General features: G+C 41.7%; 2 long non-coding RNA genes across 2 annotated transcripts; both read left to right on the top strand.

The window, feature by feature from the left end:
• The first annotated feature begins 4,782 nt into the window (after nucleotides 1-4,782).
• LOC310987043 lies at nucleotides 4,783-5,161 on the top strand. The gene is made up of 3 exons (XR_014595438.1): nucleotides 4,783-4,847; nucleotides 4,919-4,977; nucleotides 5,050-5,161. It is a non-coding gene; the product is annotated as an uncharacterized lncRNA (long non-coding RNA).
• Nucleotides 5,162-15,943: 10,782 nt separating this feature from the next.
• LOC310987091 lies at nucleotides 15,944-17,435 on the top strand. Its single transcript, XR_014595439.1, has 2 exons — nucleotides 15,944-16,214; nucleotides 17,047-17,435. It is a non-coding gene; the product is annotated as an uncharacterized lncRNA (long non-coding RNA).
• The last annotated feature ends 5,828 nt before the right edge of the window (nucleotides 17,436-23,263 follow it).

Consider the following 23,263-nt stretch of genomic DNA (forward strand, 5'->3'; position numbering starts at 1 on the left):
GGTGTCTTCAATCAGCCCTCATGAGGGAATGGTATACAAACTGAAAAGACTGAAAGGAGAAAAAAAGGAAAATTCTGATAAATGATCGTTTTATTTTGAAATTCACAGGAGGAAGTTATGTATTGTCTACACCGCAGCTTGACAACTGATCCTCACAGTGCCCTCAGTAAGCAGCTCCCTCCTGTGCGCTCTAGCACCATTGTTATGTCTCAGGGTAATTTACAGGAAGAACATCAAGATACAAGCAAAATGAAAATGAGTTCCATTATTTACACAGCATGGTCATGATAATATGCAGCCTTTATTGGAATCCTGATCTCCAGAATTGAAGTGAAACACCTTTGGGATGAGGTACAACAGGAGATTGACAGTTTGAATGTGCAGCTGACTGATCTGCTGTGATGATGTGATGCAGACCTGACAACATGGAGCAGAGGAAGGTTTGACCATCCCGTGGAAGTTTGATGCTGTTTTGAGAAAGAAGGGATGAACTACCCAGTATTACTATGGTTTTACTAATAATGTGCTCAGTGAATGTGTATGTTCACAAGTCCTCAATACAGTAGGAAAGAGTGTGTGATCATGCCTTATATTAACTTGGTCCAAAAATATCAAAAATACTCAACTGCACATGAAATTCCCCTGTGATAATAGTCCCACTGTAGGCTACAATGAATTGTAAATCACAGTTCAGAATAAATAATCATAATACACACACACACACACACACACACACACACACACACACACACACACACACACACACACACACACACACACACACACACACACACACACACACACACAGAGAGAGAGATAGAGAGAGAGAGAGTCTCCCATCAAACTGTCACTGCTGCCATCTAGTGACTTAAAGCTGGAAGGAAGATTCACTCTGTAGATCATACTGTATATGTACATTCATTCATGGTTAATAAAAAGTATAAAGGTCATTGTGTCAAAATCATTGTGGCTTATACAGTATGGTGTGAAGTCAACTTTACTAACATTTGTGTAACCTGTGTAATATTTATTATAGCCTTTCTTTTAGTGTTGTAGAAGTCATGGCAGTTGCCAGTTGAGTCTGACAGTTAATGAATATACTGCCTGCCCTCCACAGGTAGTAACATTTTTCTTTCACACCCTCAAGTCACCACACACGAAAATCCATATGGCAGAAATCGCCACATCATTAAAGGGCCAGTTCATCTAAGTGTCCATCCACTTATATTCTGTCCTCATCATCACAATGTCATGAGATTTTCCTTGATGCAATACTACAAGAGTAATACTTCTATGAGACAAAAAATGATACAAAAACACAAACTGACTAAATCGATTTAAAACTGAGAAAGGTTTTTTTTTTTAAGATGCAACAAAATCTCTGTATTGATCTTTTTTCTTATCATTTTAGTCAATGACTTCTTCTGGGATAATTTCCGTCTCTGACCTGAGTGAGAGGTACTGTAATAGAGAAATAAATGATGTGTGTGATGACAGAACTGGGGGGTTATAAAAAGCTCATTCTGATTTACTGATCTTTCCAAAAATATTTTAAATCACTATATTGTTTGGTTGTCTGCTCTGTAACAGGATTGGAAAGTTTAGTGAAATGTTAAATGTGTGTTTTTTTCCTGTTTAAGTAAGCTTTTTCGATTTGTGGTTCAATAGACAAATTTTACAGATGTTGGCAGCCTAGAGATCCAGGAAGTACATGTTTACAATATACTGTATCTCATGATGTCCTCTTTTTGTTGCTGCTGTTGTTATCGTTTTCTGCTTTTTTCTTTTCTTTTTCTCCCCTTTACACTCTTTACATATTTATGTATTTATTCACTTTGCTGATTGATTGTATATTATTATTCTAGGTTCACTGCAATTGTTTACTGGTGGAAAATATATGATTCTGTAACACTACCTTGTCAAACTTGCAGAAAGTTGAATAAAATTTGGCTATAAAAGAAAAGGAAGCGTTTTTGGGGAAGAAAAATCAGCTGAAATACATGGTTTATGTGTGTTTTAGTATTCCTGTGGTTTAAATCAGGTGTGAGATTTTTTCCCTTTTGCTCCTTCATTTTCCTGACAGTTTTCCCATTTCCCTCAAAATATGTTGTATGGATATATTAGATTCTGACCAGGGGCTGGTTTCACAAAGACAGACTATGACTGTGGCTTAGATAGGACAAATAGTCCGATTACAGATCAGTCATCTATGTGCTAGATACTGTGACAATTAAGATTGAAATGTTTGTGTTACAAGTTACAGTTACAAGGATATGTTACTTTGCACTCAACAGAGTGAAACAATAAGGAGGAAAATTATTATAGCTGCTGCGCAGCAATGGGTCGGGTCCGGGCTACTTTTGGGCAAATTTAGGCAATTCTGAGCAACAAACAGGAGAATAGGAAGACAAGACAGTTGACCTTATAATGTTCAATTTGCATCAGTTGAGGATTGAACCCACAACCTCGGGAACCAAAGACCGTTGTCTATCACACTGAGCTAATTGACAAGTGGCAGTTCAATAGTGGCTTCACAAATTGACTAAGCCATTCACTGTCGTGTAGGCAGATTTGAAACCACAGTAAAAAGAAAAATCAGTTTTTGAGGTAAAATAATGATATTTGTCAAACATCTACTATGAGTCTAAGATGTTAGGAGCCTTCGCGCATGGACCAGTCCAAGCTATTTGTTGTTTTTTTTTAATTTAGAGGCTTGCTGTGATGCCACCATTAGGACAATTGTCTTGTGTTTCATATTGAGGTCAACTGACATTTTGATCTGTCATCATCACCATCACCCTTGCTGGGTCTTGAACTCACAACCTCTGACACCAAGAACCAGCTCCTAACTCGCTGAGCTAATTGGCTGGTAGTGAGACCTGCTGTGTAGCTTCATTTATCCACTCAGGGAGTCAGTGCCCAGGCAGCTGTTGTCAAGGCAGATTTCAGAAAGTCAGAAATTCTATTATCTAAACAAAAATCTGTTAATACATAAATTGCATTTAGACAGCAAAACAGCTTAAGGACATGTGACATTTTGATCCGTCATCATCATCATCATCAGCCTTGCTGGGTCTCGAACTCACAATCTCTGACACCAAGAACCAACTCCTAACTCGCTGAGCTAATTAGCTGGTAGTGAGACCTGCTGTGTAGCTTCATTTATCCACTCAGGTGAGCCAGTGCCCGGGCAGCTGTTGTGATGAAATGGTCAAAATGTCAATAATTCAGTCATCTAAACAAAAATCTGATAATACATAAATTGCATCTTGACAGCATGGAAATGTTGGTGATTTGTTTTTAATGATAAGTGTTTTGCTTCATAAGAGAAAATCTGATGTTTATAAATTCCACTCTCACATTGACTGCAGTTGTTCCCATGAGAGCAGAATTCAAAATGTTCTCAAAAATTCAGTTTTTGAGTTAAAATTCTGATATTTGCCAAACTTCATCAACCATGACTCCAGAATATTGTCATTTTTTTTCAGGAAGATTGAAAATGTATTTATCAAGAATTTGATGGTATATGTTTACAGTACTGTTTGCAGTCAAACGTTTTCATGCACTGTAGGCTCAATTTTTGCTTAATCAAAAATCCGAGAAACAAGTTTTGTGGAGTACGGTCTGGAGATGCTCTGTAGCAAGTTTGGTGTCAATTGAGCAAAAATTGTGGGAGGAGATACATTTTTAAAGTTTTACAGTTATTGAAAAAAACAGAGTGATGGACTTCATAATTTGTAATAAGTTTAAGTGGACAAAAGTTTCAGCAGTATTGAGGCTACATTGTGGTTAAGTTTCAACACTGTAGCATCTACCGTTGGTTTGGTAGGAATTTTTAAAGTTTTTAAATTTAAACGCTTATTGTGCCCCCCCTAGGAGGGGGGGGCACATGTCCTTGGAGTTGAGTGAATCTGGCATGGGACTGAACCTTTGTGCAAAGTTTGGTGAGTTTTCGCCCATGGGAAGTATGACTTCCTTGGAAGAAGAAAGAAAGAAAGAAGAAGAAGAAGAAGAAGAATTCCTAGGAATACAATAGTGTCCTGTCAGCTGCGCTGCCCGGACCCTAATGAGACACACTGGATCCAAAAATGCAGACGAGCTGAAGGCCGCTATCAAGGCAACCTGGGCTTCCATAACACATCAGCAGTGCTACAGGCTGTTTGCCTTCATGCCACGCTGAAATGATGCAGTAATTCAAGCAAAAGGAGCCCCAACCAAGTATTGAGTGCATATAAATGGACATACTTTCCAGAAGACCAATAATTCTTTATTAACAATCATATTTTAATTGGTCTGATGTAATATTTTCTTTTTTGAGATACTGAATTTGGGGTTTTCATTAAATATAAACAAAATAAAGACATGGAATATTTCATATATGTCTGTGTGTCTTGGATCTATATCAGGTATTAGTTTCACTTTTTGAATTGAACTGTTGAAATAAATGAACTTTTCCATGATATTCAAATGTATTGAGATGCTCCTGTATTTACTCTTTGTTGGATACAAATTTCTTTTGTAACCTGAAAATAAAACCACTGCAAAACATTTTCCCTTGAACACACCTCAGGCTTCATTGTCATCAGCTGTGCCCACTTCATTAATGAACACACCTGTGAGAGTCCTTTAAAAGAAGCTCCTGAGGCTCCTGAGGACATAGTGCTGGTGGAAGCCTGTTGTGCCAGTAGCAGGTGAGACATAGCGTTTGCTTAATGTTCACGAGTTTATTGTCCATTTTTCTTTGTGTTAACAGGAACACTATTGCCTGTGCTTTATCTCTGTAGTTTCTTGGAGTGAAATTGTAGGGCAGACATCTTTAGTTTATCCACCTGCTGAACCACGATGGTGTAAGTAGACAACTGACTTTTCATGAATATGTTCCTGGCTTTTAAAAAAGTTAACGTTGATGTGTTTGCAGGATCTTCTGGATTCCATATCTGCTGTTTGGAAGCATCACTTGTAGCCCTGTGTTAAAAGGTATGATATTGCTGCCTACTCAAGACTGATGATGCTGCAGTTTAATGACTCTAATTGCAAATGTTTTTCCAGCCCATGGACCACAAGCTGCACCAGTAGCTGTCTCAGAACCTGTGGAGGTGCCACTCCCATTCCACCCTGGCACCAACATGGCTGGGGGCAGTGGGTTCAATTATGGCTATGCAGGTTACGGGGTTGAGGCCCATGGAGCCCCTGAGCACGGTGGATATGGGGTTTACGCAGCCTCAAGTGGGTACCAAGGCAGTGGTCCAAGTGGCAGCTATGATGGCTCAGCAAGTGGATATGGAGGGAGCAGGTCTTACGGGTATGTAAGCCATCAAGATGGGGCCAGCTCTGGATCTGATGGCAACGCTGGCCCTGAAGCCCCTCAACCAGTTTTCAGTGACGTGTCTGACCTGGAGCCAGTCTCCTCATTCAGCTCCCGTTCACGCTACCAGCGAGGAAGGTCAGTGTTTGGTCAAACCCGCTACAGCCCAGGAGACGCAGCTTCCCCTGTCATGCCAGTATACAAACCTGTCAGGAAAACTTCAACAGAAAGTGGCCCTGCTGCAGCTCCAGCTAAAGGTGGCTGGTAGAGACCTTCCAGGTAAGATGCAGTTAAATCAACACCATAGCTGCTTAACTATCTTTGCTCTCAACTTGCCCATGTTTTTGTCTTTCAGGTCCCCAATGTTTCTTCTTGATGACAACCTGATGCCAATTAAAATGTTTGTTACAAAATCTTGTGCCTGGTCTTGACTTTACCTCAGTTAAATATGGCTGTAGTTGAAATGGACCTGTAACATTTAAGACAGAGGCTGTTGTCTGACAAGCACAGAACAATGCCCTCACATTAGAGATACTGATCCACAAAATGTTAATCTTGCATGTGCAGCTTCTCTGTGCATACACAAAAGAGTCTTTGTTTTATCTGGCATTATGAAGCCTACAGAAACATTTTAAAGTTTATTCATTGTCATATTCTAACAAATTGAAATGTAGCCCCTCATGTGTGGGCAAGTCAGCGCAACAGATCACCTGTCTGTCCTTCCCACATATGTGACACGGAAACGGGAGACAAGTCGGCAAAGCCAAGTGCGAGAAATCAGCGCTTTTTTCCAAAATTACTCATTTGTTGTTTTGCAGAATGTGCAGTGGTTCAAATAAGAGTTTTGGTTGATTTAAAAGTATAAATTTTGTGTTTGAAATCTTGCTTTTTTTTCTGCCTCTCTCTCTGGTGTGGGGTGTGTGCACGCTGATACCTAGTTTACATACTGGACATTTCATTGGACAACAGGCCTGCTTTGTTCTTGCTGAAGTAACTACAAGGATGTCTTGATGCCACAGACTGGTCTGTTTTTAAATCGGCGGACCTGGACCAATACTATGATGTCACTGGATATATTCAAATCTGGGGATATCACTAACTATAAGCTGGCTTTCTCTACCAACTAAATAGCAACTGTAATTTATTTTTATTTATTTTGATATTAAGGCCTGAAAAAATTGTAGATACTGCCCTTTTCTGATGTTGAGCCCCTGCCCCTCTATAGTCATGTGCACGTCCCTGAGTGGCAGGCACTTTTTCTTGGTTATCCTCAGCAAATTGTCCTTTTTTTATTTTATCGTATCTGTTGATTGTTTTATTAACAAAAATGTTGTCTTTTGTCCAGTGGCGTAGCTGGGCTGTATTCCACATGGGTTTTGAGGTCCAAGGGGCCCGCGTGCGCAGCGGGCCACATTGCACACACAAATAGAGGACAGAAAAAAAGCCAAAAAAGTGCATCAAGAATGAACCATGACAGTGATTAGAAAAACATCTGAAATTGCTGAGATGTGTAAATTTCAGTATATGTTAGCCTACTGGTGAAGAGTAAATGAAGATGGCACACAGGAAAAATAAATAGATAAATAATAATACCCCCCCCCCCCAAATAAAAAAAATATCATATTTTAGATGAGTGTCCTTCAGAATGATGCTGCTAAAGCTCAAAACCTCTATCAAATGATTGTACAATGTATGAACATTATCTCTGCAGTGGTTGATTCTGATAAAGTGTGCTGTTACTGTTGTAACGAATGTGAGCTGGAAAGACTGAAATGTTGTTGTTGCTACAACTTTAAAGCAGATATCAGCTTCACGGCCGTTTCGGCTAATGCTGCGTTCAAGGCAGGCTTTTGAAACTGTAAGTTACAGCTTCAAGTCACAACTACGACTTGGTAGCGTTCCAGGTAACCCGTAGCTCGTGTTTTTACCATCCTGTTGTCTGTGAAAGTTCCCTATAACGGCCACTCGTAACTTCCGACCCGTGAACTCGTACCAGATCGAACTGGTATGACTTCACAGGAAGGAAAAACACAAAGTACGAGTTTCTTTGAACGCACCATGAGTTAGCAGCCCCCGCCCTTGTCAGGCATCAATTGGTCCTCGTGCTACGTCACCACATTCACGCGCATCCCTTGGCTGCACACACAGCCCTTCATGCCGTTCTCTCTCCTCATTGGATAACACTTGTATCCCACAAGGAAAATTTTCTCCTCGGGTTACAGCAGAGCAGAGTGACGGAGAGACTCGTGTTTAGGCTGAAATACTTCATGTAAGTGATTGCTGACGGAAAATAGGACTATTTAGGACTTATATTAACAAAAACATTCCACTGATATCTGCTTTAAATAAAGTTGGAAAAAAAACGAAAAAAAACCAACAAAGTTTCTGCCGCTCCTAAAGCCCGTCCGGACCGGTTTAGATGTAACACCTGTCAAAGTTCTGTTCAAACTGGAAATATTGTGGATTTACCTTACAGTCTATGGGATTTGCCCATAAAACAAACTTTTCACAGCAAAACAGCAAAGGTAAGAGGAAATTTACAACCATGTTTTGGCCAAGCAGTGTCTGTGTGTGCTGGACTTTGCTGGTTGTTGTCTTCTCTCTCTGCCGTGCTGCTGTGAAGCCGCGGTTGCTATGTAACGTTCCAATCTTTGTAGCCCTTTCATATGAGCGGTAGCTGTGTAGGCTACTGTTTTGCATAATGTACAGTAGTATACCAGCCAGAAATGTGGCGACTGGGTCCACACAGAGGTGCTTCATGAAGTTTGATGTTTAGTTGTTTGTTTGAGTAGTGTTTGGGCTGTGTTTGGGTCATAAAAACATGGTTTTTACACGTTGTAGACCAGCTTCTGTTGTTTAATTTGATGTAACGAATGGATCAGCTCAAATTGGGAGGGGCCGCGCCCGCTCGTATCCCCCCTTAATATGCAACATAATGCAGTGACCCAGTCTGATGTTACACTCTGTGCTACCTGCCGCTGCGACGGAAGGCAGCCGCGGTCAACCGCATCCCGAACCTCCCTATGACCAGCCCGCCCCTGATTTAAACCAAAAAAAAAAAAATCCTCTGCAGTGTGGTGGGGTCGCAGGATTTCACCACAAGAAGGGCCCATGGGTTTACAAAACCCACCAACCCTACGTCATCTACGCCACTGCTTTTGTCCTAAGTGTTCCTGTTTGAGCTCTTGCAAATCCTTTTCCAATGTGGTCTCTTTCCACAAATGGCAAATAAACTGATTCTGATTCTGATTCTGAGGGTGAGGCTTGTTTGCTCTCAGTTCCAAAATGTCCCCAATACATTAACTTTATTGTTCCAATCCCAGCCTGGTCAGATGCGTACATGAACTGATTAAGTCTCGTGGATGAGAGGTGAAACGTCTTCCTAGACAAATAACCAAGTCCAGTTGCATTCGATTTAAATTTCCTTGAGATAACTATGACCTGGACACAGGCTTATTGTTCCACTGTGTTGCTGCTGTTTTGCTTGTCACATTCACTTTACTATTGATTATTTTACCTGTAGACATAAGACCCACTCCTGGTTTAAATACATCATGATCAATACAATCATGGCCATACTTCATTATGTCTTAGACATCTACATGTAGGTGTTGATCCCATCATGAGATATTAGCATTGCCCAGATCAACACCTGTTTTCTGTGTAATAAGCCTGTGAATATTCTCATCTGTCCAGGTCATCGTTATCCCCAAAGAAATTTAAATCAAAAGCAACTGGACTTGGTTATTTGTCTAGGAAAGTTCCAGACAAATAACCAAGTCCAAGCAACTGGACTTGGTTATTCCTAGACAAATAACCAAGTCCAGTTGCTTTTGATTTAAATTTCTTTGGGGATGATGATTTCTGTGTAGTCACCCAGCTCAGTTCATTATTAGTGGCTTTGACCTGCAAAATCACAAGTCATGATTGATCTTTACCATTTTTTCTATTTCTGTCTTTATTTGGCAACACTGCGATGTGGTACTTCTGCAAAACAAAACTAAAATGTCTAAAATTAAAAATGTTTTTGACAATGTGAGAATTTAGTCACCTGTTTCTGATCTGGGTCAAGGTAAAAAAAAATAAAATAAAAAAGTGGAGAAAATATTGCACCCTTTTGCTGAATGATAGTAGTTAAATTCATTGCAATTAACTACAAACATGTAAATTCAATGCTAATGCCATAATCATCGTAATGATGAAATCCCCTAGCCTGACAAGCCAGACTATATCATTAACATGTATAGTCTGGCAACGAGCGGTAGACCTCGGCTCAATCCAGGGGGCGAGATGAAGGCTGTCTCAAACTGCCTCTGCACGCAATAGGGTAGCGCTACGACCAATCAGAGCAAAGAGCAGGATGACGTTAGCCTGACAAGCCAATTAAAATGTATGTCGTCATCGCATTAAGACCACCCAACGACTCTCTAAACAGATAGAGCGCTGTGATTGGTGAACACAAACGGTGTTCGAGACTCAAAAAGTTCCTATGGCTCGTTTCTAGACCCACCTGCGGAGCAAATATATTTGCTGCCGCTAGGATGCGTCTAGATTTCAAGGCTAGAAATCCCCGAGAAATTTACCCAATTAGAATATCATGGAAAAGTTCATTTATTTCAATAGTTCAATTGATGATAGATCCATGACACACAGACTGAAATATTCCATGTCTTTATTTTGTTTAATTGTTATGATTATGTCTGACATAATGAAAACCCTAAATTCAGTATCTCAAAAAATTTGAATATTACAGACCAATTAAAAAAAAAGATTGTTAATACAGAATTGTTGGTCTTCTGGAAAGTATGTCCATTTATATGCACTCAATACTTGGTTGGGGCTCCTTTTTCTTGAATTACTGCATCATTTCAGTGTGGCATGGGGGCAAACAGACCGTGGCACTGCTGAGGTGTTATGGAAGCCTAGGTTGCCCTGATAGCGGCCTTCAGCTTGTTTGCATTTTTGGGTCTAGTGTGTAACACCTCAGCAGTGCTACAGGCTGTTTGCCTTCATGTCGCGCTGAAATGATGTAGTAATTCAAGCAAAAGGAGCCCCAGTATTGAGTGCATATAAATGGACATACTTTCTAGAAGACCAACAATTCTTTATTAACAATCATTTTTTAATTGGTCTGATGTAATATTTTCTAATTTTTTGAGATACTGAATTTGGGGTTTTCATTAAACGTAAGCCATAATCATAACGATTAAACAAAATAAAGACATGGAATATTTCAGTCTGTGTGTCTTGGATCTACGTATATCAGGTATTAGTTTCACTTTTTGAGTTGAACTATTACAATAAATGAACTTTTCCATGATATTCAAATGTATTGAGATGCTCCTGTATTTACTCTTTGTTGGATACAAATTTCTTTTGTAACCTGAAAATAAAACCACTGCAAAACATTTTCCCTTGAACACACCTCAGGCTTCATTGTCATCAGCTGTGCCCACTTAATTAATGAACACACCTGTGAGAGTCCTTTAAAAGAAGCTCCTGAGGCTCCTGAGGACATAGTGCTGGTGGAAGCCTGTTGTGCCAGTAGCAGGTGAGACATAGCGTTTGCTTAATGTTCACGAGTTTATTGTCCATTTTTCTTTGTGTTAACAGGAACACTATTGCCTGTGCTTTATCTCTGTAGTTTCTTGGAGTGAAATTGTAGGGCAGACATCTTTAGTTCATCCACCTGCTGAACCACGATGGTGTAAGTAGACAACTGACTTTTCATGAATATGTTCCTGGCTTTTAAAAAAGTTAACGTTGATGTGTTTGCAGGATCTTCTGGATTCCATATCTGCTGTTTGGAAGCATCACTTGTAGCCCTGTGTTAAAAGGTATGATATTGCTGCCTACTCAAGACTGATGATGCTGCAGTTTAATGACTCTAATTGCAAGTGTTTTCCCAGCCCATGGACCACAAGCTGCACCAGTAGCTGTCTCAGAACCTGTGGAGGTGCCACTTCCATTCCACCCTGGCACCAACATGGCTGGGGGCAGTGGGTTCAATTATGGCTATGCAGGTTACGGGGTTGAGGCCCATGGAGCCCCTGAGCACGGTGGATATGGGGTTTACGCAGCCTCTCATGCAAGTGGGTACCAAGGCAGTGCTCCAAGTGGCAGCTATGATGGCTCAGCAAGTGGGTATGGAGGGAGCAGGTCTTACGGGTATGTAAGCCATCAAGATGGGGCCAGCTCTGGATCTGATGGCAACGCTGGCCCTGAAGCCCCTCAACCAGTTTTCAGTGACGTGTCTGACCTGGAGCCAGTCTCCTCATTCAGCTCCCGTTCACGCTACCAGCGAGGAAGGTCAGTGTTTGGTCAAACCCGCTACAGCCCAGGAGACGCAGCTTCCCCTGTCATGCCAGTATACAAACCTGTCAGGAAAACTTCAACAGAAAGTGGCCCTGCTGCAGCTCCAGCTAAAGGTGGCTGGTAGAGACCTTCCAGGTAAGATGCAGTTAAATCAACACCATAGCTGCTTAACTACCTTTGCTCTCAACTTGCCCATGTTTATGTCTTTCAGGTCCCCAATGTTTCTTCTTGATGACAACCTGATGCCAATTAAAATGTTTGTTACAAAATCTTGTGCCTGGTCTTGACTTTACCTCAGTTAAATATGGCTGTAGTTGAAATGGACCTGTAACATTTAAGACAGAGGCTGTTGTCTGACAAGCACAGAACAATGCCCTCACATTAGAGATACTGATCACAAAATGTTGCATGTGCAGCTTCTCTGTGCATACACAAAAGAGTCTTTATCTGGCATTATGAAGCCTACAGAAACATTTTAAAGTTTATTCATTGTCATATTCTAACAAATTGAAATGTAGCCCCTCATGTGTGGGCAAGTCAGCGCAACAGATCACCTGTCTATCCTTCCCACATATGTGACACGGAAACGGGAGACAAGTCGGCAAAGCCAAGTGTGAGAAATCGGCGCTTTTTTTTTTTCCAAAATTACTCTTTTTTTTTTTTTGCAGAAAGTGCAATGTGGAAGCCACCCAGTGGTTCAAATAAGAGTTTTGGTTGAAAGTATAAATTTTGTGTTTGAAATCGGCTTTTTTTCTGCCTCTCTCTGGTGTGGGGTGTGCGCACACTGATGCCTAGTTTACATACCGGACATTTCATTGGACAACAGGCCTGCTTTGTTCTCGCTCCGCCAATCAGCTGCCTGTTTGAAGCGAACAGCATGGCTACATATTATGTACAGAGGAACAGATTAATAAAACCAACTGTCCACTCTATTCAATGCTGGTCCAAAGACGCTGAAGTAACTACAAGGATGTCTTGATGCCACAGACTGGTCTGTTTTTAAATCGGCTATGATGCTGTCACTGGATATATTCAAATCTGGGGATATCACTAACTATAAGCTGGCCAGATACTCATTAGAGCGGTCTATTAAAGCTGCCAAGCAAGCACAGTGAGCGTATTGAGCGTCACTTCATGGAGAATGACCCCCGACAGATGAAAACTGTTGCCTCTTATAAACCTGGTGGCCATGCCTCAGCAGTTCCTGACCCTGCTCTTACAAATGTGCTCAATCACTTTTATTTCAGATTTGATGTTATGAACTCTGTGGCTCCTGTTTTTACTCCTTCTCACCCAGCGATCAGGGCCGTCTTATTGTGTCAGCAACTGAAGTTTGCAAGGTTCTGGCCAGGACCATGGTGAAGAAAGCTGCTGGCCCAGACAGCATTTCTCCCCGGGTTGCTAGACTATGCTCTGAACAGCTCTGTTTGGTGCTCACAGACCTGTTCAACATGTCTCTTGAGCTCCGCTGTGTTCCTCGCAGTTTTATGGAATCGATTATTATTCCAGTACCAAAAAAGTCACCAGTGACAAGTCACAATGACTATAGACCAGTTGCTCTCACTTCTGTAGGCTACTTATGAAATGTTTTGAGCGGTTAGTACTGGACTATATTAAGAGCCAGATTCCTGTTTCTGTGGACCCACTTCAATATGCTTATCGGAAAAACAGATCTGTGGAGGATGCTATTTCTTTTGTTTTAAATTCTGTTTATGAAGATCTAGATAAAGAAAATGTTTATGCTAGAATGCTAAGTTCTGCTTTTACAGTAATTGTATCATCCCTTCTAACCTCATCTGCACGCTCCAGCGTCTCGGTTTGTGTGATGCTGTGTGTGAGTGGATTTTTAGTTTTCTAACCTTGAGACCTCAAAGGGTCAGAATTGGGGACTGTGTTTCTGACGAACTTGTTTTAAGTACTGGCTCGCCACAAGGCTGCATCCTTAGTCCTTTGTTGTTTTCTTTTGTACATATGACTCTGCACTGCCTCTTTTCAGAACAATCTGATTGTAAAATACGCTGATGATACTACTACCCTTGGGCTTATACACTCAGATGATGAATCAAAGTATAGACTAGAGGTACAAAACTTAATCAAGTGGAGTGAGAACAATAATTTAGTCTTAAATGCCTCCAAAACAAAGGAAATTGTGAAAAAAGTGTCCCATCTCCCTCTCACCATTAATAGTGTAGAGGTCGAGATGGTGAGTAATTTTAAATTTCTTGGTGTTACTATCACCAATGATCTCAGCTGGCATCTCAGTACCAGCATCATTGTTAAAAATCTCTTCAATGCCTTTTTTTCTGCGCAAACTAAAGGAATTCACTTCAAACTGCCAGATTTGATCAAACTTCTATTATTGTGTTATCAGCAGTGTCCTCACCTCCTCACTTACAGTGTGGTTTGGTAATTTGTAGGGCTGCCCCCGACCAAAGATTTTGTTGGTCGACCAGTGGTCGTCACTTATGGCGATTAGTCGACTAATCGACCCCCCACCTTGAGGGAAAATTTTTTTTTAAAAATTAAAAAAAAAAAAAAAAAAAAAAATTTTTTTTTTTTTTTGACCGCGGTCAGGTTGAGAATTAATTAATTAATGCTCGTGACTCCGGCCGTGTTGGGTCCGAGATTCAACAACAAGCCGGTCGGGTTTCACCGTTATTACCGGCAGAATGCCCGTTTATCACCAATAAACACAGTAGATGAGGAGGGTAAAAAGTTACTGAGCTCAGGCTGTGTGACGGGGGTGCGGGGGTGGGGGTCCGCGGCGTGGAGCGGTGCGGGCATAGACATATGTCTATGGGTGCGGGTCTCTGACTGCAGCGGGGACTATCATGGATCCGCTCCGTGACACTGCCCGCCGGTGAGCGCTGTGGGACGGGACCGGGGCTCAGACAGCACCCGCTAATGGTGACAGCGGTGATACGAGAGAGAGAGACTGCGGTGCCGTGTAAAAAAAAAAAAAAAAAAAAGTGTCACGTCACGACTTCCTGTATCTGGCCCTTCAAAATAAAAGCCCCATAACCTTTCATATACAGTTCAGTCATTGACGTTGGCTTAATTTTGACAAGACACGGCTCCAAATGTTTTTGTTTTTTTTCCTGCGACCAATCGACCAATGAAATTTTGGTCGGCTAATGATTTTTTGGTCGACCAGTGCTTGGTCGACTATTTGGGGGCAGCCCTAGTAATTTGACTGTACGTGATCGGAAATCTCTGAGCAGAATTGTCCATCTTGCTCGCAAGACCACTGGTATTGACCTGCCATATCTTGAAGTCATTTACAGGTCCAGGTCCTGACAGACCCGTGTTTCAGACCAAACACTCTATAAGTGATTGCTGTCGGAAGATAGAACTATTTAAGACTTAACACAGACATTCTGCTTACTTCTGCTTTAAATTATGCTCCTGCAGGCACCAGTGGCAGGCACTTTTGCACTTTATATAGTATGAATTTTTTATATGTACTGTACTTTTTCTTGGTCATCGTCAGCAAATTGTCCTTTTTTTATTTTATCTATTGTATCTGTTTATTGATTGTTTTATTAACAAAAATGTTGTCTGTTGTCTTTTGTCCTAAGTGTCCCCTATAAAATTTCCTGGTAAGCGGCTTTGGATTTTAGAAAACACAGTGGGCCAACACCAGCAGATGATGTTGCACCCCATATCATTACTGACTGTGAAAACTTTACACTGGACTTGGATTCTGTGCCTCTGCACCATTTATTGTCTGTATACAACATCTATTGCACCTCTGCCCAGGGATCCCTCCTCTGTTGCTCACCCTGATGTTTCTCCAAATTTTTCCCTGTTCAGGGTTTTCTTGGGAGTTTTTCCTCAGTCGATGTGAGGGTCTAAGCCCTTTGAGACAAACTGTTTTTAAAAATGGTCTATACAAATACAATTTTCGTGCCTTGCCCTCCTCCAGACTCTGGGTCCTTGGTTTCCAAAATGCAAAACTTACTTTCATCTGAAAAGAGGACTTTGGACAACTGGGCAATTGTCCAGTTCTTCTTCTCCTTAGCCCAGGTCAGGGCTGGACTGGCCATCGGGCATACCGGGCAATGCCCGGTGGGCCGTTGACCCAATGTGGGCCGGCCTGGCCGGTCCGCTGTTTTTTTTTTTTTTTTTTTCTAAATTCTTTCCAATTGGGCCAGGCTACAGAGGGCTAGCCGTGTGTGCCAGCATCGACACATATTATTGGTCTATTGTTTGTCATTGTCAATCAATCATGGGCTGACAGGCTCAGAGAGCCCTGACAGTGCTGTCAATCACTACACGAACCAGGGTGGGGCGGGACCTCAATGGGCCGGTGGACGGGCTGCTGCTGCTGCTGAGCCAGTTAAAGAGTAGTGAACGTCTTCAAAGCTGTTCCCTAACTTGAAAATGTATTTAGTGTAAGAAACGCCCGGGTGGCGCTGAGAAACAGCGATTAAAAAGCCGGAGTCTCTGGAGGTGGAGGCTGCTAAATTGACGGATCTTTAGTGCTGGGGATCACCACCGCCACCCCCCCCACCCCCCAGCAGCCACAGGTGCTGCTGCGCCGGGAGACGAGCGAGGAGGACCCGACGATGATGAGCGAGTGGAGGCAGACATGGTAAGTAACATTAGCCTGGGGCTGGCTACACTTCTGAGACATGTCCAAAACAAAGTAAAAAACGTTTTTACATTGATGTGATAACTGCATAGGCTGCTGGTGAATGCAGCTGCAGCTGCAGCTAACGTAGCTCCTCAGGGATTAAAGCCGTTATTTTTCTAACTTTGATAAATGAACATGTGATAACATATTAGCCCAGAGTGGACGGGCTGTGACTGTTGGTAGTTGTGGTTGGTTTTGTTTAAATATGCCGAATTGTGATATTATGGATTATTATTGTTCAGATGATTTAGCTAAGCTAGCTAACAGCTGCTAACGTCAGCAGTCTCTTGTTGCCGTAGCAACAGTAAACATTCACGTGGAAGCTGAGATACTTGAATTTTAGCACAAAATACAAGTAAACCTATAGGAAATAATAGTTTAACAATATTTACCATTAAGTTTATTGTAATCTTTCAATTCATTTATAGTTTACTGAGTAATAGGTATAATTTGTGTGTAAATGTGTTACTTTTACTGTACTTCTCTAATGGCTGTGCTGTCTTGAGCATGTTCAGGTCACAAAGATCTGACTTTTTTGCATTGGAAAACACTAAAGTGTCCTAATGAAAACACGACAAAGCCATTTGACTGTCTTGTTCATAAATGATGGTGACAGGACTTTTTGTTTTATGATACACACACTTTCATTGATACGAATACTTGGTTTTGAGCATGTGACATGCTTTTGCAGGTTAAAAGGTTTTGCAGTTTGCACAAAAAGTATACTTGGCTACATATACTTGTCAGTACACAGATGCTGAGTACAAGTTCTGTTTGCTGTTTCTTGCAGGTCACAAATTTGGTGAGAGTGGAGCTGGCTGGCTGCGGACCAGGAAGTAGGGCAATACATACTTGTGCACATACACATATGAGAATGCATATATTCAGACCTGTAATTCTTTTTTTTCAATTCTCTATGGTTTCATAATGACTGAGTCACCTTTAATACAAATGAGTTCCAGCTCTAATGCTACTACTGTCTGTAATATGTTTCTATTTAGATTATTTGTCAGGATATTTTGTTATTATTGTCCCTGTTTGTCCTTATCTCCCCGTCTCTCTTTGCCCCCCCCCCCCCCCCCCCCCCCTTCACCCAATTGAGGTAGCGCCCACCTCTAGTCATGACATAATTTCTGTTGTGATTTGACACTAATGAATAAAGATTTATTGATTGATCAATTTTAGTCCTTGAGTTCATAGCTACGTGCTTTATTTGTTAACTGCTATCAAGGAATATGACTCTCCTTTGTAGTATACGTTAGAGAAGACGCCGCAAGATTTGTGGACTTCTACGCTGTGTCCGCTGATCAGTATCCTAGTGGGCCGGTCTGGACAGAAAATGCCCGGGCTGAATTTTTGTCCCAGTCCAGCCCTGGCCCAGGTAAGACAACTCTGATGTTGTCTCTGGTCCAGGAATGGCTTGACACACTAGACCCAAAAATGCAGACGAGCTGAAGGCCGCTATCAAGGCAACCAGGGCTTCCATAACACCTCAGCAGTGCTACAGGCTGTTTGCCTTCATGTCGCGCTGAAATGATGCAGTAATTCAAGCAAAAGGAGCCCCAACCAAGTATTGAGTGCATATAAATGGACATACTTTCTAGAAGACCAACAATTCTTTATTAACAATCATTTTTTAATTGGTCTGATGTAATATTTTCTAATTTTTTGAGATACTGAATTTGGGGTTTTCATTAAACGTAAGCCATAATCATAACGATTAAACAAAATAAAGACATGGAATATTTCAGTCTGTGTGTCTTGGATCTATATCAGGTATTAGTTTCACTTTTTGAGTTGAACTATTGAAATAAATGACATTTTCCATGATATTCTAATTTATTGAGATGCTCTTGTATTTACTCTTTGTTGGATACAAATTTCTTCTGTAACGTGAAAATAAAACCACTGCAAAACATTTTCCCTTGAACACACCTCAGGCTTCATTGTCATCAGCTGTGCCCACTTCATTAATTAAGACACCTGTGAGAGTCCTTTAAAAGAAGCTCCTGAGGCTCCTGAGGACATAGTGCTGGTGGAAGCCTTTTGTGCCAGTAGCAGGTGAGACATAGCGTTTGCTTAATGTTCACGAGTTTATTGTCCATTTTTCCTTGTGTTAACAGGAACACTATTGCCTGTGCTTTATCTCTGTAGTTTCTTGGAGTGAAATTGTAGGGCAGACATCTTTAGTTTATCCACCTGCTGAACCACGATGGTGTAAGTAGACAACTGACTTTTCATGAATATGTTCCTGGCTTTTAAAAAAGTTAACGTTGATGTGTTTGCAGGATCTTCTGGATTACATATCTGCTGTTTGGAAGCATCACTTGTAGCCCTGTGTTAAAAGGTATGATATTGCTGCCTACTCAAGACTGATGATGCTGCAGTTTAATGACTCTAATTGCAAATGTTTTTCCAGCCCATGGACCACAAGCTGCACCAGTAGCTGTCTCAGAACCTGTGGAGGTGCCACTCCCATTCCACCCTGGCACCAACATGGCTGGGGGCAGTGGGTTCAATTATGGCTATGCAGGTTACGGGGTTGAGCCCCATGGAGCCCCTGAGCACGGTGGATATGGGGTTTATGCAGCCTCTCATGCAAGTGGGTACCAAGGCAGTGCTCCAAGTGGCAGCTATGATGGCTCAGCAAGTGGATATGGAGGGAGCAGGTCTTACGGGTATGTAAGCCATCAAGATGGGGCCAGCTCTGGATCTGATGGCAACGCTGGCCCTGAAGCCCCTCAACCAGTTTTCAGTGACGTGTCTGACCTGGAGCCAGTCTCCTCATTCAGCTCCCGTTCACGCTACCAGCGAGGAAGGTCAGTGTTTGGTCAAACCCGCTACAGCCCAGGAGACGCAGCTTCCCCTGTCATGCCAATATACAAACCTGTCAGGAAAACTTCAACAGAAAGTGGCCCTGCTGCAGCTCCAGCTAAAGGTGGCTGGTAGAGACCTTCCAGGTAAGATGCAGTTAAATCAACACCATAGGGGGCGTCTCGTGGCGTAGTGGTTAGAGCGGGCGCCCCATGTATAGAGGCGCAGTCCTCGCTGCACCGCGTCGCGTGCCATTTACTGCATGTCATCCCCCCTCTCTCTGCCTCCCCGTTTCCTGTCTGTCTCAACTGAACTATCCATAAAGGCATAAATGCCCAAAAATATATTTTAAAAAAATCAACACCATAGCTGCTTAACTATCTTTGCTCTCAACTTGCCCATGTTTTTGTCTTTCAGGTCCCTAATGTTTCTTCTTGATGACAACCTGATGCCAATAAAAATGTTTGTTACAAAATCTTGTGCCTGGTCTTGACTTTACCTCGGTTAAATATGGCTGTAGTTGAAATGGACCTGTAACATTTGAGACAGAGGCTGCTGTCTGCCAAGCACAGAACAATGGTTCTGGTATACAGCCAATATTGTCTCAAGACTGGTTATTGGGATGAGGCTGCACAAACGGCATTGTTCCATTTCCTTGGGGTTTTCTGTCTTCAGGTCCTGGTTGCTTCAGGCAGTTCAACTTCAAATTGCCTTAAAGCAGAACTATGCAACTTGGCCGGAAATAACTCGCTCCTTCGTTGGTTTCTCTTTTTTTCCCTCTCCGGGGCTCCCCCACAGTTCTGGGAGGCACATGTCACTGTCGCCGCCCCACCTCCTCCACCCCCTCCCTACACGTGCTTGTGTTTACTGCTGAAGGTAGAGAGCGTGTTTGCTAAGCACGGAGCTAACGCTAACAGGGAGCTAATGCTAACACGGAGCTAACGCTAATACGGCCACACACAGACAAAGACACAGACATACACACACATGAATAAAGGTTCCAAAACGCGAAGGCGTGTGTGTCATGATGTATTACATTATCTTATAAAAGATCCAGTGTGTGTCGGTTAGCATTAGCTCCATGTTAGCCACAAGCCGAACTTCATCAGTACAAACAATGGTTTCCTCCGACTTTCCGAACTCAAACCAATCACGATTCATGACGTCATCTGCGTTATCTCGTACTGCAAAAAAATCGCTGATTTTACATCCTCAGTAAACATGTTAAAAGCCTGGTGTCAGAACGTTTTTTTTTCTCAATCGATAGTTTCTACCCCCGCACACACTCTGAGGGGGGTGAATTTTTTTTAAACTCTACCGTTTTACTGTTATTAGGTTAAAACTCTGGCCAATTAGGGCGCGGAAACGTTGAGTGACAGGTCCGAGCAGCTCCGTGGACAGCTGCTTCGAGGCCAGTGGGCGGGTTCTCGGCCGGCCAATCCAACATGGCGCTGTCCAGGCCGCCATATTTGAGTCACAAAAACGACTCCCCAAAACCAATGGGTGACGTCACGGACGCTACGTCCATTCTTTTTACAGTCTATGGCCTAGACCCCATTCACCTCATAGGTCACTCAACCATCACAGTGACTCTGAGCCACAATAATTACAGCCGAAATCCTGCATAGTTCTGAATGCCAAGCTTTTAGATTTCTTGGTGTTACTATCACCAATGATCTCAGCTGGCATCTCAGTACCAGCATCATTGTTAAAAATCTCTTCAACGCCTTTTTTCTGCGCAAACTAAAGGAATTCACTTCAAACTGCCAGATTTGATCAAACTTCTATTATTGTGTTATCAGCAGTGTTCTCACCTCCTCACTTACAGTGTGGTTTGGTAATTTGACTGTACGTGATCGGAAATCTCTGAGCAGAATTGTCCATCTTGCTCGCAAGACCACTGGTATTGACCTGCCATATCTTGAAGTCATTTACAGGTCCAGGTCCTGACAGACCCGTGTTTCAGACCAAACACTCTATAAGTGATTGCTGTCGGAAGATAGAACTATTTAAGACTTAACACAGACATTCTGCTTACTTCTGCTTTAAATTATGCTCCTGCAGGCACCAGTGGCAGGCACTTTTGCACTTTATATAGTATGAATTTTTTATAAAACTGTTCTTTTTCTTTGTTATCGTCAGCCTATCCATGGGGGCAAATTGTCCTTTTTTATTTTATCTATTGTATCTGTTTATTGATTGTTTTATTAACAAAAATGTTGTCTGTTGTCTTTTGTCCTAAGTGTTCCTTTTTGAGCTCTTGCAAATCCTTTTCCAATGTGGTCTCTTTCCACAAATGGCAAATAAACTGATTCTGATTCTGATTCTGAGGGTGAGGCTTGTTTGCTCTCAGTTCAAAAATGGCCCCATTACATTAACTTTATTGTTCCAATCCCAGCCTGGTCAGATGCGTACATGAACTGATTAAGTCTCGTGGATGAGAGGTGAAACGTCTTCTTAGACAAATAACCAAGTCCAGTTGCATTCGATTTAAATTTCCTTGAGATAACTATGACCTGGACACAGGCTTATTGTTCCACTGTGTTGCTGCTGTTTTGCTTGTCACATTCACTTTACTATTGATCATTTTACCCGTAGACATCACAAGACCCACTCCTGGTTTAAATACATCATGATCAATACAATCATGGCCATACTTCATTATGTCTTAGACATCTACATGTAGGTGTTGATCCCATCATGAGATATTAGCATTGCCCAGATCAACACCTGTTTTCTGTGTAATAAGCCTGTGAATATTCTCATCTGTCCAGGTCATCGTTATCCCCAAAGAAATTTAAATCAAAAGCAACTGGACTTGGTTATTTGTCTAGGAAAGTTTCAGACAAATAACCAAGTCCAAGCAACTGGACTTGGTTATTCCTAGACAAATAACCAAGTCCAGTTGCTTTTGATTTAAATTTCTTTGGGGATGATGATTTCTGTGTAGTCACCCAGCTCAGTTCATTATTAGTGGCTTTGACCTGCAAAATCACAAGTCATGATTGATCTTTACCATTTTTTCTATTTCTGTCTTTATTTGGCAACACTGCGATGTGGTACTTGTGCAAAACAAAACTAAAATGTCTAAAATTAAAAATGTTTTTGACAATGTGAGAATTTAGTCACCTGTTTCTGATCTGGGTCAAGGTAAAAAAAAAATAAAATAAAAAAGTGGAGAAAATATTGCACCCTTTTGCTGAATGATAGTAGTTGAATTCATTACAATTAACTACAAACATGTAAATTCAATGCTAATGCCATAATCATCGTAATGATGAAATCCCCTAGCCTGACAAGCCAGACTATATCATTAACATGTATAGTCTGGCAACGAGCGGTAGACCTCGGCTCAATCCAGGGGGCGAGATGAAGGCTGTCTCAAACTGCCTCTGCACGCAATAGGGTAGCGCTACGACCAATCAGAGCAAAGAGCAGGATGACATTAGCCTGACAAGCCAATTAAAATGTATGTTGTCATCGCGTTAAGACCACCCAACGACTCTCTAAACAGATAGAGCGCTGTGATTGGTGAACACAAACGGTGTTCGAGACTCAAAAAGTTCCTATGGCTCGTTTCTAGACCCACCTACGGAGCAAATATATTTGCTGCCGCTAGGATGCGTCTAGATTTCTAGGCTAGAAATCCCAGAGAAATTTACCCAATTAGAATATCATGGAAAAGTTCATTTATTTCAATAGTTCAATTCAAAAAGTGAAACTAATATCTGATAGATCCATGACACACAGACTGAAATATTCCATGTCTTTATTTTGTTTAATTGTTATGATTATGTCTGACATAATGAAAACCCTAAATTCAGTATCTCAAAAAATTTGAATATTACAGACCAATTAAAAAAAAAATTGTTAATACAGAATTGTTGGTCTTCTGGAAAGTATGTCCATTTATATGCACTCAATACTTGGGGCTCCTTTTTCTTGAATTACTGCATCATTTCAGTGTGGCATGGGGGCAAACAGACCGTGGCACTGCTGAGGTGTTATGGAAGCCTAGGTTGCCCTGATAGCGGCCTTCAGCTTGTTTGCATTTTTGGGTCTAGTGTGTCTCATTTTCCTCTTGACAATATCCCATAGATTCTCTATGTAGGCTACTTGAGGTCCGGTGAGTTTGCTGGTCAGTCAAACACAGTAACATTATGGTCATTTAACCAGCTTTTGGTACTTTTAGC

This window comes from Trachurus trachurus (assembly GCF_905171665.1).
Source record: "Trachurus trachurus genome assembly, chromosome: 6".
NCBI lineage: Eukaryota > Metazoa > Chordata > Actinopteri > Carangiformes > Carangidae > Trachurus > Trachurus trachurus.